Raw genomic sequence first — 17,245 nt, forward strand, 5'->3', positions numbered from 1 at the left:
TCCTGCATACTGCAACTAAGACCTGAGTCAGCCAAATAAGTAAATAAACATCTCTAAAAAATAAAAGTACTTGTATTTTAAAAAAAGAAAAGGAATAAGTGAAGATATACAAGGCAAATGGAAATGAAACAATCACAAAAGAAAGTGTTGCTGTGTGACCACTCCTTTCAGTGACTTTTTTCTCCCTTTCCTGATAGTAAACTTTAGTAAAGAACTGATATTCCATATCATTGAGGTGTTTTGAGGAAGTCTCAAAAAGGGACTTTTGTGTTAATTATAGAATAGTCATTTTCTTTTTTTTTTTTCCTTCTCTCTCTCCTTTTTCTTTTCCTTCTTTTCTTCTCCCTTCTCTTTCTTTTTCTTCATTCTTGAATTGGGATGTATCTGTCATTTTGGGTTGCATGTTACTTTTGATATTTCACAATTCAGTTCAGTTAAGTCGCTCAGTTGTGTCTGACTCTTTGTGACCCCATGAATTGCAGCATGCCAGGCCTCCCTGTCCATCACCAACTCTCGGAGTTCACTCAAACTCACATCCATAGAGTCGGTGATGCCATCCAGCCATCTCATCCTCTGTCGTCCCCTTTTCCTCCTGCCCCCAATCCCTCCCAGCTAATGAATAATTATTAACAATTTTGGCAGCATTTCTGTTTTGGAACATAAAATAATGATATATCTTGCCATCAGTTGATGGCATCTTAGCTGTGATGAAATAAACATTTTTGCATACATACCATGACTCTGTCCTACCCCATCCTCTACCTGAAATGCTTTGAAATGTTTTGGTTTGTTTTTTGTCTCTCTTATCCTGTGCATATATTATTCAAGATCTTAATGGAAGAAATAATCCTTATTTTGTCATCCTGGCTCCTCTTCCTGCAGCACTTAGCACAATACTTTGTTGGGCACAGGGTTGTATTTAACAGTTATGGGAAGTATGTAGATATACTGAATCACAGCACAGACTGTGACACATTTATATTAGTGACCAGTTTTTTAGCTTCTTGGTGAGAAGAGATTAATACCTACATTAGTTAAGATTATTTTAAATATAAAGAACAGAGCCTAGTGCTTCCTACATTAAGCAAGTTAGAGAATTTATTGGATGGATGTTTAGTCATCTAGACATTCAAGAAAGTTTAACCGATGAAACAAAAAAAAAGTGATTAAAAGAAATTCCCTGGTGGTCCAGTGGTTAGGACTCCACACTTCCACTGTAGGGGCATGGGTTCGATCCTTGTTGAGGAACTAAGATCCTTACAAGCCACACAGGGCACAGCAAGAGAAAGAAAGAAAGAAAGACAGTTTTAAAATAGAAAGCACTGTGAAGGAAAATGAAGAGTAGTAACAGTAAAGAATTACAGGGACTTCCCTGGTGGCCCAGTGGCTAAGACTCCAAGCTCCCAATGCAGGGGGTGATCCCCGTTTGGGGAAATAGATTCCACATGCCATGACCAAAGAGTTCATGTGCCACAACTAAAGATCCCCCGTGCTTCATCTAAGACCTGACACAGCCAAATAAATAAAAATTTAAAAATAATAAACTATACTGAGATTTTTTTTTTAATGTAGAAAAGCAATTTATTCCATTATAAGCACTTACACAATTAGTCAAGGAGAGTAACAGGCCTGCTGGTGAAACAGGTCACTCAAATAGAGATGGTATCAAACTAGTGGTCAAGGACTACTTAAAAAAAAAAAAAAAAAGCAACTCTTATCCAGGATTAATTTAATTTTAAAAACAGATACAAGCTATTGATTCACTCTTTTCAACTTAACTGGACAGTCTACCTGTGGTATAACTGTCAGGTAAAAACATACATCTTTATAACTTGGTGGTCCCAAGTTTTTTAAAAAAACCATTTCACGGAAAGGAAAGAAATAATATGAAAACAAGAAATACACTAACAAGCAAAAATATATGGGGAAGGAGGAACACACTGTTTTGACTTAACTGAAGAAACTGAGGAGACTGGTCTATGTAAGGAAATGTGCATCCTGGAAAATTTGGCGTGTAGGAATTTGTATGACTTGAATCGCCCCTATTTCCTGAATAAAAACAATATCTTGTAGTATTTATACTTCATAGCTCAGACACCTACCTCACTTAGCTCTATTTCTTACTCACTCTAGCCTTTACTTAAATGAGGCTGAAAAACTTGGGGATATAGCATAAGAAGAAAAATAACCACACACAATATTCCCCCTTTTTGTGGCTACTTTTAGACCTCTGTTACTAGAAAATTCCTAAAGAAAATTTAAATATAAGTCTGTGGCTTTGCTGAATCAAGAAGCCCCCAGTTAATATTTAGAAAATATCTTCTGTTTGGACTAATAACATTGTTGATAGAACTTATTATAGAGGGATAACCAAACAAAGTCTGTGTCTCAACACCAGTGTTAAATCAATCTCAGAGTTCAGAGGAAGAAAAGGGGAGTCTAAAAATCACAAGTGCAGACATGATCTAAGATCCTTGTCCTTCTGGATCCACACTTCCTTCAGGGTCTTCATCATTATAAATGTTCTCAGCCATTTGCCACACTCACGTGATATAGTCTTCTGATACAGAACAAATCACCCAAGGTTCGTTGGGAATCCAGGAGAAGTCAGATATCTTGGCAGTGTGACCACCATGAATAAACAGCAACTCTGGTGGCCTGTCGTCTGCATCTTCTGGGGATTGTTCCTCTCCAATTTTACTTAAATCCCAGACATTCAGTCTACGATCAGTACCCCTGGAAGCCAAAATAGTCTCATTGTGAGGCGACCACTGAACCTGGAATATTTCATCCTTACGTGATTCAAAGGAATGCAACTTAAGTTTCAGATTTCTCAGATCCCACAGGGCAACAGTCTTGTTAGCTGATCCTGTGGCAAGAATGAACTCACTATAAGGATTGAAAGTTCACTTCAGTAGTGTGAGCATCAACTGAGTGGCTTGGTTTGGAAGTATTGTTTGAACAAGTATCCCAGATCATGAGTTTCTGATCATCAGCAACCGACCCAAAGAGGGACTCATGGAGCAGATGCCAGGAGACATCCTCTACTACTGCCGTGTGCCCTGTGAAGATGCATCTTCGCATCCACAACTTTCCCTTCCTTTGGAACAGCACTTATGTCCCACAGGCAGATGGTGTGGTCATCTGAAGCACTCAGTAAGTGCCCACTGAGATTTGGGTTCCAAGAAAGCCCATAGCCTTCCTTCTGATGTCCACGGAGACACAAGTCTGGGTTGCACTCTCCAGAAGGGCCTGGTTTAGAAGGATGTTTTGTATAGTCAAAAAGGAGAACATCACTGGATGGAGTCTTTGTTGCAATGATGCAAGGGTTCTGGGGCATATAGTGTGCCCTGTTTACCTCTCCTTCATGGTTGATCTTGATTTCTATTTCAATTTTTCCACTAACCGAGCCAAAACCACCAAATTCACCTTTTTCACTGTCGTAGTGTGAAGCATCAAACTGAGCATCATCATTAGGGAGCTGCACGCTGGCTATCACAAGGTGGTTTTGTTCATCCCACGTGTGTGTCCCCAGGGCAAGTCGATGAATACTGAAATCTTTCCCTTCTGGTCTGGTTACATCTGGAAGCCACTGTGCAGTTAGGCTAGGCCACTCCAGAGCATGGGTCATCACCAAATCGTAAAGAAAAGGGGTGTTCTTTTTCCATAGTTTGTATTCTTCGTTGATCACGCATTCTTCTACTGCGTCATCAAAGGCTGCTTCCTTGTTGGCCTTGGCGGGTAGGCAAGCCGGTGGGGATCTCGGGGTTGAGCGTTGCGGGAGGGGCGGGGAGCCTGCGGGCTCTCGCTCTGCGTGCACGGCCTCTATTGTTTCCTCTGAGATATTTTTTAAAAAGAATTATAGAGGATGGTATTTAGACAGAGAAGAAAAGAAAGCTTCAGGAATGAGGTAACATTTAGGTTGAGACTTGAAGTGTGAATGGAAGACAGGTGTTCTTGAAGTTTTTGAGAGAAAAGCGTTTTAGACAGAGGGAAACTGCAGGCCCAGAGAGGGAAAGAGCTTGCAGTTAACTGGAAGAGAATGCTGGTTGGTTGAGGGGAGTGTCACTTTGAGGTAGAGGCAGGCGAGGGCTGTACCATAACATGTTAGTGTCTGCTCTGCATTTGTGAAGTGCTGGCCACTGTTCAGAGTTGCAAAGATGCATCGGGAAGCTATGGAACTATTATTCAGTGCCCTGATCCATTTTTAAAGATTACACTGAATGCTTTGTTCACAGTTGATCAGAGCGGGACAGCAGAGGAAATTGAAATAAATACTAGTCGATGGTTTATACTAGTTCAGGTAGGAGATGCAGTAATCTTGGACCATGGTCCTTTATGTTAGAGGTGGAGAGCAGTGGACAGATTTAAGATACATTTACAAGTCTTGTTGATGGCTTGGATAAAGGGAGAGGGTTGTGAGGGGAAGGAAGGAGTCAGATTGGAGAAGGTTAAAGAGTTGAAGAGATGATGTTTGTAGATAATTTGTAGTTATTTGTCAGAAAAGGAGAGCAGAACTGTTTTTAACCTTCTTATTTCCATCATTTTTCCAGTGCCATTTCTGTCTCTCTTTTTTAAATTCTTGGAACCAAATATATTTTTATTCTAGTCTGCCTCTCCAGATTGCAGCACCTTTTTCTCATCCCACACTTGACAGATGCTTAGAGGAGGAAAGTCAGTTAAAAAGTAGGCTAGCATTCTCAGCAGTTCTGCCCTTTTTCATCAAGATGTTCCTTGCTAAATCAGTCCTTGCTATATCAGAGCAAAACCATTTTGTTCTATAAGTAAAGGTTTAATTTTTGAAGGAACAGCATCTTAGGAAGTCAGTCTCTATATATGTGTGTTATGGGATTAGAGGTGATGGTCATATATATTTTTATCTGTGAAGTCTCAACATACCTTAAAAGATAAAGTTAAGAATAGCTGAATTACCAATTCAGTTCACCAGTTGTTTTCTCAATTGAAAGGCAAGTGATAAACTAAAAGATAAAATTGGGTATGTAACTGAAAAAAACTCTCAGAGATAGCCTTTTTTTTTTAATGTTTCTTAAATATATATATATAAGTTCAGCTTTTGAAACCACCTTTGACTGCAATTTTAGTAGACAGTCTTTCCTTATTTTTTGAAGCTCTAGTTTTCCATTATTTTAAAGGAGTGAATAAAGAAGCCATGTATCAAAACAAAAGAATTTTGTGGATAAGATGAAAATTAATAAGGCAGAAATCTGAAATTAAAGTCAGGTAATAGATAAGGATCATAGAATACTGTTTAAATAAATGTTTCTTAAGTTTTTAGGATGGATAGTTACAGAATCCTTTGAGATTCCAAAGAAAGTTGAAGAATCTGGCCTCAGAAAATGCACAGAAGCATGAGCATTCATATTTGAACATAATCTTAGGGCATTTCTAAATCTGAAGAGCCTATGGGGGTACAGGCTGCCCTGGTCAAGAACATGTGGTCTGAATCAGGGCTGGGGAGTAGTGGCTAGAGAGCGTCAACACTCAAACTGTGACAGTAATCTCTTCTCAAATACCAGCCTTTCACGCAGCCCCGACTCAGTTTGTTGTTGTTTTTTAAACTTTTGGTCTGACAGCTGATAAAATAATTTTTAGTTTTAGCTGTTGAAAATTAATCTGTTCTTAAATTTTTTACTTTGAAAATGCTGTAGAAAAGCAGTTACTGTATATGCGTAATCTAGAAAAATGATATAGATGAACTTGTCTGCAAAGCAGAAATAGATACACAGACATAGAGAACAAACATGATACCATACGTGGTGGTGGGGGTGGAGGTGGGATGAACTGGAGGATTGGAATTGGCATGTATACACTGCTGTGTGTAAATACATAGCTAATGAGAACCGATGGTATTGCACAGGGAGCTCTACCCAGGGTTCTGTGGTGACCTAAATGGGAAGGAAATCCAACAAAGAGGGGGTATATCTATATCTGTATATACTTATATATAGCTGATCCACTTTGCTGTACAGCAGAAGCTAACAAAACACTGTAAAGCAACTATACTTGAATAAAAATTAATTTTAAAAAATGTTATAGATGGCAGGGTTTTCTGAAATAAGGCAATACAGTATTCAGGATACCCTAAGAAATGAAACTTACTAATAAAGTCAAGGTGAAATACAAACAAATTTAAAATGTACTGACACCTAAGATTATACAGAAACTGAGTAAATATTTCCTTTTAGAACTAGATTTAAAAAGCAAACAAACCAACTCTTTGTTCTCTCTCCATCTGTTTATAACATTAGTTTCTCACAAAACTGACCATGAACTTTTAAAGTGAACTTTATTAGCCCTATAGGTTAAGTATTGGACCTATTTCCTTCACTGTTGGTGATGAAGCTGTACTTTGTTACTTTTCGTTTGGCTCAGGGCCTCAGTGGAACACTAAGCTAGTGATACAACTTAATAAGTTATAAATTATTTCCTGTTAGGCACATTATGCCAGTTAGACCAATATTTCATGAAATCCAAAATTCTTAGGATTCATTGATTGAGTAGGGGATTGACTAGATGACCTACCTCTAAGTCTTTAGGCCATGCTAAGAGTCTAAGATTCCTTACATTTTTTTCACTTGATCAAATAAAAGGGTTTTTTCCATCACTTTAAATCTTGAAAGCAAGTTCTACATCATAAGAAAAAGTAGAAATCAAGGAAAGAAAATGCAAAACCAAAATACTTTGTCTTGGGTATAGTTGTAGTTGTTTAGTTGCTAAGTTGTGTCTGACTCTTGCGACCCCATGGACTGTAGCCTGCCAGGCTCCCCTGTGCATGGGATTTCCCAGGCAACAATAGTGGAGTGGGGTTACCATTTCCTTCTCCAGGGGATCTTCCTGACTCAAGAATTGAACCTGTATCTCCTGCATTGGCAGGTGAATTCTTTTCCACTGTTCAGTTCAATGACTCAGTCGTGTCCGACTCTTTGCAACCCCATGGACTGCAGCACGCCAGGCTTCCCTGTCCATCACCAACTCCCAGAGCTCACTCAAACTCCTGTCCATCGAGTTGGTGATGCCATCCAACCATCTCATCCTCTGTCGTCCCCTTCTCCTCCTGCCTTCAATCTTTCCGAGCATCAGGGTCTTTTCACATGAGTCAGTTCTTCCCATCAGGTGGCCAAACTATTGGAATTTCAGCTTCAGCTTCAGTCCTTCCAATGAATATTCAGGACTGATTTCCTTTAGAAGTGACTGGTTGGATCTCCTGTAGTCCAAAAGACTCTCAAGAGTCTTCTTCAACACCACAGTTCAAAAACATCAATTCTTCAGCACTCAGCTTTCTTTATAGTCCAACTCTCACATCCATACATGACTACTAGAAAAACCATAGCTTTGACTGGACAGAGTTTTGTTGCAAAATAATCTCTGCTTTTTAATATGCTGTCTAGGTTGGTCATAGCTTTTCTTCCAACGAGCAAGCATCTTTTAATTTCATGGCTGCAGTCACCATCTGCAGTGTGATTTTGGAGTCCCCCCAAAAATAAAGTCTCTCACTGTTTCCATCTGTTTGCCATGAAGTGATGGGACATGATGCCATGATCTTAGTTTTCTGAATGTTGAGTTTTTTAAGCCAACTTTACCACTGAGCCATATAATGTTATACTTTAAATGATCACTTGATATATGGCATTTTTAGCTTAGATTTTTAGTGATGGGACAAATTATTATTATTAAGATTATTGTTAGCAGGTGTACAGTCAGAACATTTTTTTCTTGTCCCTGATAGCTCAGTTGGTAAAGAATCTGCCTGCAATGCAGGAGACCCTGGTTCAATTCCTGGGTTGGGAAGATCTGCTGGAAAAGGGATAAGCTACCCACTACAGTATTCTTGGGCTTCCCTTGTAGCCCAGCTGTTAAAGAATCCACCTGCAATGTGGGAGACCTGGGTTCAGTCCCTGGGTTGGAAAGATCCCTGGAGAAGGGAACAGCTACCCACTCCAGTATTCTGGCCTGAAGAATCCCATGGACTGTATAGGCCATGGGGTCGCAAAGAGTCAGACACGACTAAGTGACTTTCACTTTCCTTATAGAATTCTGGAATAGGTGTGTGATGAAAAATATGGTGGAATTGTATATATTCGCATTCAACCATGTTTGTTCAGAGGACAGTAAAATGAAAGCGTTAGAAACAGTATAATTAAACCTAGGTTTAGATTCTCTTTGCTTGTTCTATCAATGAGTTTTTGCAGTACAGTGTTTTTGTGCCTCCCATACAGTGTATGAAGAAGGAAATGGCACCCCACTCCAGTATTCTTGCCTAGAGAATCCCATGGAAGAGGAGCCTGCTGGGCTGCTGTCCATAGGGTTGCACAGAGTCGGACATGACTGAAGTGACTTAGCATGCATACGTGCATTGGAGAAGGAAATGGCAACCCACTCCAGTATTCTTGCCTGGAGAATCCCAGGGACAGAGGAGCCTGGTGTGCTGCGGTCTATGGGGTCTCAAAGAGTCAGACACAACTGAAGCGACTCAGCAGCAACAGCATACACAGTATGAGCTTACTGTGTAGTTCTAGTTCTGGGTATTAGTACTAACAACAGTGAACACTCAGGAAACACCACCTGTGTACCAGGCACTGTACACCATGCAGTTTGCATATAATGATTCATTTCATTCTCACAGTAGCCCTATCACATAGATTGTATTTTTAATCTGTGTTTCTTGGATAAGGAAACAGGCACTGAAAAGTTAAATAATTTGTCCCAATTACACGGTTAGTAAGTGGCAGATTTATTTGCCTGGTGCTAGAATCTGTGCACTTAGTCCCCTCACATTACCTCTCAAAACTATGCCACACTAAGCAAAATAACATTTAGGCATATGCATATAATTAGCAGCTTCCCTGGTGACTCAGATGGTAAGGAATCTGCCTGCAATGCAGGAGACCCAGGTTTGATCCTTGGGTCAGGAAGATCCCCTGGATAAGGGCATGGCAACCCCAGACAAGAAAGAAAACCAAGAGAATAATAAACATAATTAAGGTTAGTATTACTTCTGGGGGAAAAGAAAGGAGGACATAATCAGCAAAGGTTTGTGTGGGGACTTGAAAAGGTTTAGTAATGCTCTAATTCTTAAGCTGAGTAGAAGATACACAAGTTTTAATTTCATTATGTTCTATAACCTACATATGAATGTGTATATTCTTTTGTATACATCAGCTATTTTATAATTTAATTATGTGGAAAGCAAGTCACCTAAAATCCTTCTGAGGGTAGAGATGGGAACTGTAGAAATATAAATACATACATGTATAATTATGAGACATCTAAGGGGTAAGAAAAATAAGTTCCATTTAATTATAAAATTTACATCTCACTTTTTGGTCAACACCAGATGGTCAACACCGAAATCAGATTGATTATATTCTTTGCAGCCAAAGATGGAGACGCTCTATACAGTCAGCAGAAACAAGCCTGGGAGCTGACCATGGCTCAGATCATGAACTCCTTATTGCCAAATTCAGACTTTAGTTGAAGAAGGTAGAGAAAACCACTAGATCATTCAAGTATGACCTAAATCAGATCTCTTATGATTATACAATGGAAGCGACAAACAGATTCAAGGGATTACATCTGATAGACTGCCTGAAGAAGTATGAACAGAGGTTCATCACATTGTACAGAAGGCAGATATCAAGACCATCCCCAAGAAAAGAGTGCAGAAAGGCAAACTGGTTGTCTGAGGAGCCTTACAAATAGTTGAGAAAAGAAAGAAGCTAAAGGCAAAGGAGAAAAGGAAAGATATACCCATCTGAATGCAAAGTTCCAAAGAATAGCAAGGAGAGATTAGAAAGCCTTCCTCAGTGATGAATGTGAAGAAATAGAGGAAAACAATAGAATGGGAAAGACTAGAGATCTCTTCAAGAAAATCAGAGATACCAAGAGAACATTTCATGCAAAGATAGGCACAATAAAGGACGGAAATGGTATGAACCTAAAAGAAGCAGAAGATATTAAGAAGAGGTGGCAGGAATACAGAGAAGAACTATACAAAAAAGATCTTCATAACCCAAGTAACCATGATGGTGGGATTACTCGCCTAGAGTCACACATCCTGGAGTCCAAAGTCATGGGGGCCCTAGGAAGCATCACTGCGAACAAAGCTAGGGGAGGTGATGGAATTCCAGTTGAACTATTTCAAATCCTTAAAGATGATGCTATGAAAGTGCTGCACTCAATATGCCAACAAATTTGGAAAACTCAGCAGTGGCCACAGGACTGGAAAAGGTCAGTTTTCATTCCAATCCCAAAGAAAGGCAATGCCAAAGAATGTTCAAACTACTGCACAATTGTACTCATCTCACATGCTAGTAAAGTAATGCTCAAAATTCTCCACATCAGTTTTCAACAGTACCTGAACCGAGAATTTCCAGATGTTTAAGCTGGTTTTAGAAAAGGTAGAGGAACCAGAGATCAAATTGCCAACATCCGCTGGATCATTGAAAAAGCAAGAGAGTTCCAGAAAAACATCTATTTCTGCTTTATTGACTATGACAAAGCCTTTGACTGTATGGATCACAACAAACTGTGGAAAATTCATAAAGAGATGGAAACACCAGGCCACCTTACCTGCCTCCGAAGAAATTTGTATGCAGGTCAAGAAGCAACAGTTAGAACTGAGCATCGAACAACTGATTGGTTCCAAATTGGAAAAGGAGTACGTCAAGGCTGTATATTGTCACCCTGCTTATTTTACTTATATGCAGAGTACGTCATGAGAAACACTGGGCTGGATGAAGCACAAGCTGGAATCAAGGTTGCCAGGAGAAATATCAATAACCTCAGATAGGCAGATGACACCTTAAGCAGAAAGCAAAGAGGAACTACAGAGCCACTTGATGAAAGTGCAAGAGGAGTGAAAAAGCTGGCTTAAAATTCAACCTTTAGAAAACAAAGATCATGGCATCCGGTCCCATCACTTCATGGCAAATAGACGACGAAACAATGGAAACAGTGACAGACTATTTTCTTGGGCTCCAAAATCACTGCAGATGGTGACCGCAGCCATGAAATTAAAAGACGCTTGCTCCTTGGAAGAAAAGCTATGACCAACCTAGACAGCATATTAAAAAGCAGAGGCATTATTTTGCCAGCAAAGGTCCATCTAGTCAAAGCTATGGTTTTTCCAGTAGTCTTGTATGGATGTGAGAGTTGGACTATTAGGAAAGCTGAACACCAGAGAATTGATGATTTTGAACTGTAGTGTTGGAGAAGACTCATGAGAGTCCCTTGGACTTCAAGGAGATCAAAGTCAATCCTAAAGGACATTAGTCCTGAATATTCATTGGAAGGGCTGATGCTGAAGATGAAACTCCAATACTTTGGCCACTGATCCAAAGAACTGACTCTTTGGAAGAGACCCTGATGCTGGGAGAGATCGAAGGCAGGCGGAAAAGGGGATGACAGAGGATGAGATGGCTGGATGGCATCACCGACTCAATGGACATGAGTTTGAGCAAGCTCAGGGATTTGGTGTTGGACAGGGAAGCCTGGCATGCTGCAGTCCATGGGATTGCAAAGAGTCAGACAAGACTGATCAACTGAACTATGTCTCACTTTTACTGAAAAGAATAAAGTTATTGAAATTTAATTTGTCCAGCCCGATCCAGAATGAACCACATGTGAATTCCCTGGCATCCATTGGTTAGGACTCCACACTTTCACTGCTGAGGGTACAGGTTCAGTCCTTCATTGGGAAACTAAGATTCTGCAAGCCGCACAGCACAGCCAAAAAGTAAAATGGACCAAGAAAGAAAGAGAAGGAAAGGAAGGAAAGAAAGAAAGGGAGGAAGAAAAGCAAAAGAAAATAATTTTTAAAAAGGGAAATTTTAAATGAACCAGAGGCTTTTGTAAGGACATTAGAGAGCTACAACTCTTAGGAAAGTGGGGACTTGTCTCTGCAGAGTTTTTTTCATTTCTCAATTATGCTTGTTTGCTTTTCTTTTTTATCTTGTCACAGTTGCACATCTCACTTAGGCCCCTCTTGTATGTAAATTATAAGGAAGATTGGAGAAGACAATGCTTTAGAAAACTCACTGTGAGGAAAAAAAATTCACTATATAGCACATACACGATATACATAGGTTATAGACACATTCAGAAAACTTGACCTTTACACTTAATTATGAGTTTCCCCTTAAGAAAGAAAAAGAAATATCAAAATTATCAAAAATGGTAAAATTACTGTTAAAACAGTATTAGTTGGTTCTGAATGTAGTAATATATAAACTAAAATCTGAAAACATGGGTACCATTCTGAATAGCTGAAAAAAATTAATAAACTCACAGATTTCCTTAGTTTAGCTAAAGAGTCTTTTTCCAAGAGACTCTAATCTAAAGAAATCATAATTTGCTTCCCTCCTCCCTCAGCATTACAAAATTCATCCGTGTTGATTGTTACAACTGTAGATGATTCACTTTTACGTTTTCTCTTGATTATTTTTTTATTTTTAGAAGTGTTTAAATGGAGGTATTATTTTTATTTCTGCATGGTATTCTAATGTGTGAATATTCTGTATTTATTGTGTTGATGGATAGTTAGATTCTAGTGTTTGCCATTTTATTGTTACAAATTCTAAACAATGCTGCACAGACACTATCTTGTATACCTTTTTGTAACTTTCCTAGACAATGGAAAATTATTTATTAAAATGGTTGCACCAGTTTATGCTCCCATAAGGGTATGAATGCTTGATGCCCCATATTTTATTGTCTGATTCTTTAATATTTGCTAAACTGACAGATGTAAACTGGTATATAATGTCTTGATTTGCATTTTCCTGATTTCTGATGGGTTGAGCATTTTCTTCACATTGTTGGCTGTTTCTGTTCCTTTGTAAAGTATTTGCTCTGTTTTGCCCATTTTCTGTTGATATTTTATTTTAAACTAATGTTTGTTTTGCTTATTGATTTTTAGAAATTCTTTAAAACTAGGGTAATAATATTTTGTTTCTGGTACATAGCATATATCCTCCTCAGTTCAGTTCAGCTCAGTCGCTCAGTTGTGTGCACCTCTTTGCGACCCCATGAATCGCAGCACGCCAGGCCTCCCTGTCCATCACCAACTCCCAGAGTTCACTCAAACTCAGGTCCATCGAGTCGGTGATGCCATCCAGCCATCTCATCCTCTGTCGTCCCCTTCTCCTCCTGCCCCCAGTCTCTCCCAGCATCAGGGTCTCTTCCAATGAGTCAACTCTTCACATGAGGTGGCCACAGTACTGGAGTTTCAGCTTCAACATCAGTCCCTCCAATGAACACCCAGGACTGATCTCCTTTAGGATGGACTGGTTGGATCTCCGTGCAGTCCAAGGGACTCTCAAGAGTCTTCTCCAACACCACAGTTCAAAAGCATCAATTCTTCGACGCTCAGCTTTCTTCACAGTCCAACTCTCACATCCATATATGACCACTGGAAAAACCATAGCCTTGACTAGACGGACCTTTGTTGGCAAAGTAATATCTCTGCTTTTCAATATGCTGTCTAGGTTGGTCATAACTTTGCTTCCAAGGAGTAAGTGTCTTCTAATTTCATGGCTACAGTCACCATCTGCATTGATTTGGGAGCCCCCAAAAATAAAGTCTGACAATGTTTCCACTGTTTCCCCGTCTGTCTGCCATGAAGTGATGGGACCAGGTGCCATAATCTTCGTTTTCTGAATGTTGAGCTTTAAGCCAGCTTTGTCACTCTCCTCTTTCACTTTCATCAAGAGACTTTTTAGTTCCTCTTCACTTTCTGCCATAAGGGTGGTGTCATCTGCATATCTGAGGTTATTGATATTTCTCCCAGCAATCTTGATTCCAGCTTGTGCTTCTTCCAGTCCAGCGTTTCTCATGATGTACTCTGCATATAAGTAAAATAAGCAGGGTGACAATATACAGCCTTGACGTACTCCTTTTCCTATTTGAAACTAGTCTGTTGTTCCATGTCCAGTTCTAACTGTTGCTTCCTGACCTGCATTTAGGTTTCTCAAGAGGCAGGTCAGGTGGTCTGGTATTCCTATCTCTTTCAGAATTTTCCACAGTTCATAGTAGATAAAATATAATTTCCAGAATCCTTAAACTATACTTTAAAAAATTGAGATTTTTATAGTCTTTCTAAGTCTTCCAATGTAAATAACCACTATGAAGAAAAAGTTCTGTACTGTAGAGTTACTGACCAAAAACTCTTCCGTTCAGTTCAGTCGCTCAGTCATGTCTGTCTCTTTGCGACCCCATGAATTGAAGCACGCCAGGCCTCCCTGTTCATCACCAACTCCCGGAGTTCACCCAAACTCATGTCCATTGAGTTGGTGATGCCATCCAGCCATCTCATCCTCTGTCATCCCCTTCTCCTCCTGCCCCCAATCCGTCCCAGCATCAGAATCTTTTCCAATGAGTCAACTCTTTGCATTAGGTGGCCTAAGTATTAGTAAAGGTTTAATATTAAAATAATCCAATTTTATAACCATAAACCTGACTACATGGGCTACATTGATAAGCCATTTTTAGAAATGGTACTTTTTTGTCCCACTAATTCTTGATCTTTTTAGTTTTATTATGTTTTTCCAACAAGAAAGACCATTTTCAGTTTGTAGCTTACCGTACGAAACATATTTATTGTTTTTACTTTTTACTAGAGAATTTTTGTTTGTTTCAAGGTATGGTAGTAGTATACCCTACAATGACTGAATAGGCCATACATAGGAGATTCTTTTAGAAACTTTAATCTTCTTGGTGACTGTAACAAATCAGATGATACTTTCTGGACAGAATTCATTTAGAAAGCTTTGCCTTATTTGGAGTTGTATTTTGCCATTTTTTGTAGTATATGTGTGTGTGTCTGTGTGTATATATATATATGTAGCATTTAGGAACTGATCCTACAATTAGTTGTCTCTTCCCATAGATGTGGGCTTCCTATGGCTGGGAGTGGTTATTTCTTACAAGTCTATAGACTCCTGTTAAAGTACCATTCATGGTAAATGCTTAATACTTATTATTCTTGTTCTTTTTTTGTTCTTTCCTCAGTAGAGCAAATTATCATGTGTGCTTGTAATCCTTCTTACACTCATATACTTAGGCAGTGTTCAATAAATCTATGTCTTGTCAAGAATGAGTTTAATTACCATGAAAGTATGATAATTTAGCTGACCTTTTGATTAATATTATAGATAAGATTTTCTATTTGAAACAGTTGAGCCAAATACTTTAAAAATTGTCTTTAATTCCAGCAGTGGAATTTAATACACTTTTCTCCCATTTAAATACTCTAAATCTGATTTCAACAGATATTATGTCAGCAAGTAGTGTATTTTCTAGAGCAGGTATGAAAAGATTCAGGAGCATTTCCAGTATTAAGTGGATCCAGTTTACTGTCATTTGCTAGATTATTATAATAGTCTCCTAATTGTCTCCCTGCTTCATTCTTGTTCCCTTCAATCCTTTCTTAAACCAGATGCCAAATGTAAAATTAAGTGTTTCCTTTTAGAATCCTCCAGTGATTCCCCATTTCTCTCAGAGGAAAATTGAAGTGTTTGGCCTACAAGGTTCTCTGTTAACTTGCTGTGTGTTACCCATGTGGTCCCCACACTCCTATTCTCTTGTCTTCGTTTTGCAGTGAACGCACTGACCTCCTTTCTGTTTGTCAGACACTCTAGGCAAGACCTTTAGGACCTTTGCATTGATTATTTTCTTTTTCTGGAACATTTATCCTACTGCATGACTCACTTTTTTACCTACTTCAATTCTTTACTCAAATAATACTTAATTTAAAATTTTATCCCTACCTCAGTACTTCTCATCCCCCTCTTAACCCTATTCATGTTTTTCTCTATAGCTTTTACCATTTTCTGATATACCACAGAGCTGGTGGTGTTCAGGTAAATGTTTTACAATTAATTTTCCAGATATAGTTCCTACATGAATGATGGTTGATAGTTTGCTTTTGTAGTGAGTAAGATGAAAGTGAAGCAATGAAGTTGTGTGTTAGAATTTCACTCATTTGTCAATGACATGAGAGGCTTCTTTGCTGAATTGGATAATAGTTTTCAAATAGTAGAATATTTCCTCACAATTTTTGTGCTATTCATAAGGTAGTGCTTTAGATACCACACACTTAAGTTCAGTCTGCATTGTAACATTTTCTCCATCAGTTTCTTAGATCTGAACAAGCACAAAACAATAAGTCAAGCAGTAATTGATAGTTTTTGCCAAATTTCACAGTGTAAATATTTCCACTGTGGCCAATTTCAGGTTACCAGCATGAAGTCACTGAATACGATATTTGGAAGAGATGTACAGTAGCCTAGCATTAGGCAATATTTCTACCATACAGATACAAAATCATCAATAGCACCAAGAGCATAGATGATAGTAAAATGTAATGTAAAAATAGGAAGTAAGATTTTAATATTTATCTTTGTTTTAAAATAACTATGTTTATATAATTTAATTTATAACAAAGGTTATGTTTAACACCAAGTTCATAAACTTGCTGAAAATTAACAGTTGGATCTTGTCAGTCAGCACATTGCTGTGAATAACCTGGCTAGTTATTTTCTGTCTATCTCTTTCATAGAGGCAGAGGTTTTGCTCTGTATTGTTTACTGCAGGCTGGAATGGTAGGCAGTCAATGAATACTTGCTAAGTGAATTTTAATTAAATGTATTAGATGCTGAGCGAAAAATAAATTTTGTCTTCAAATAAATTGAAACCTTTTTTGTCTTTTAATATGAAATTTTGATTATAACAATAGCATAATATTCTTACCTCTCTGAATTGTTGACCTAGATTATAAATAAAAGCATGTTACTCTGAAAGGGATAGAAGATTTAAAAATTTTCCTTGCTGAAAGAAAGATAATCATGTGATCTCTCTTTTATAAAAAGAAAAATATGAAGCATATATGCATAGGAAAAAACAAAGGAAAAAACTCTGAACTGTTGATGGAGGTTATTTCTGTTTGGGATTACAGGTCATTTGTATTTCATTCTTCAGATTTTTCTGTTTTTCCTGTTCTTTACAAGTCACATCTATTATATGGTAAAATTATTTTTAAATCAGCTTCTTTATCATACCTTGGTATATAGTATTTTAGTTGAAAGAGGAGGAAAGTAAAATATTACAAGCAGAATATACAGGGTAAAGAAAGAGAAAGAAGTGAGAAAGCCATTGCATATTTGAAAGGCCTGATCTTATTATGCAAGGAAGTACTGGGAGATAAGGCTGGACAATGTTGGGTTCAAAT

At 38.3% G+C, this 17,245-nt stretch overlaps 1 protein-coding gene and 1 pseudogene across 10 annotated transcripts in view; one reads left to right on the forward strand and one right to left on the reverse strand.

Annotated features, from left to right (window-relative positions):
- Positions 1-17,245, forward strand: part of NUMB (NUMB endocytic adaptor protein) — a 160,517-nt gene that overhangs the window by 82,014 nt on the left and 61,258 nt on the right. The gene's annotated exons all lie outside the window — the stretch shown is intronic.
- LOC138073885 (histone-binding protein RBBP4 pseudogene) lies at positions 2,466-3,727 on the reverse strand (annotated as a pseudogene).

Source organism: Capricornis sumatraensis, chromosome 2 (assembly GCF_032405125.1).
Source record: "Capricornis sumatraensis isolate serow.1 chromosome 2, serow.2, whole genome shotgun sequence".
In the NCBI taxonomy this organism is placed as follows: Eukaryota; Metazoa; Chordata; class Mammalia; order Artiodactyla; family Bovidae; genus Capricornis; species Capricornis sumatraensis.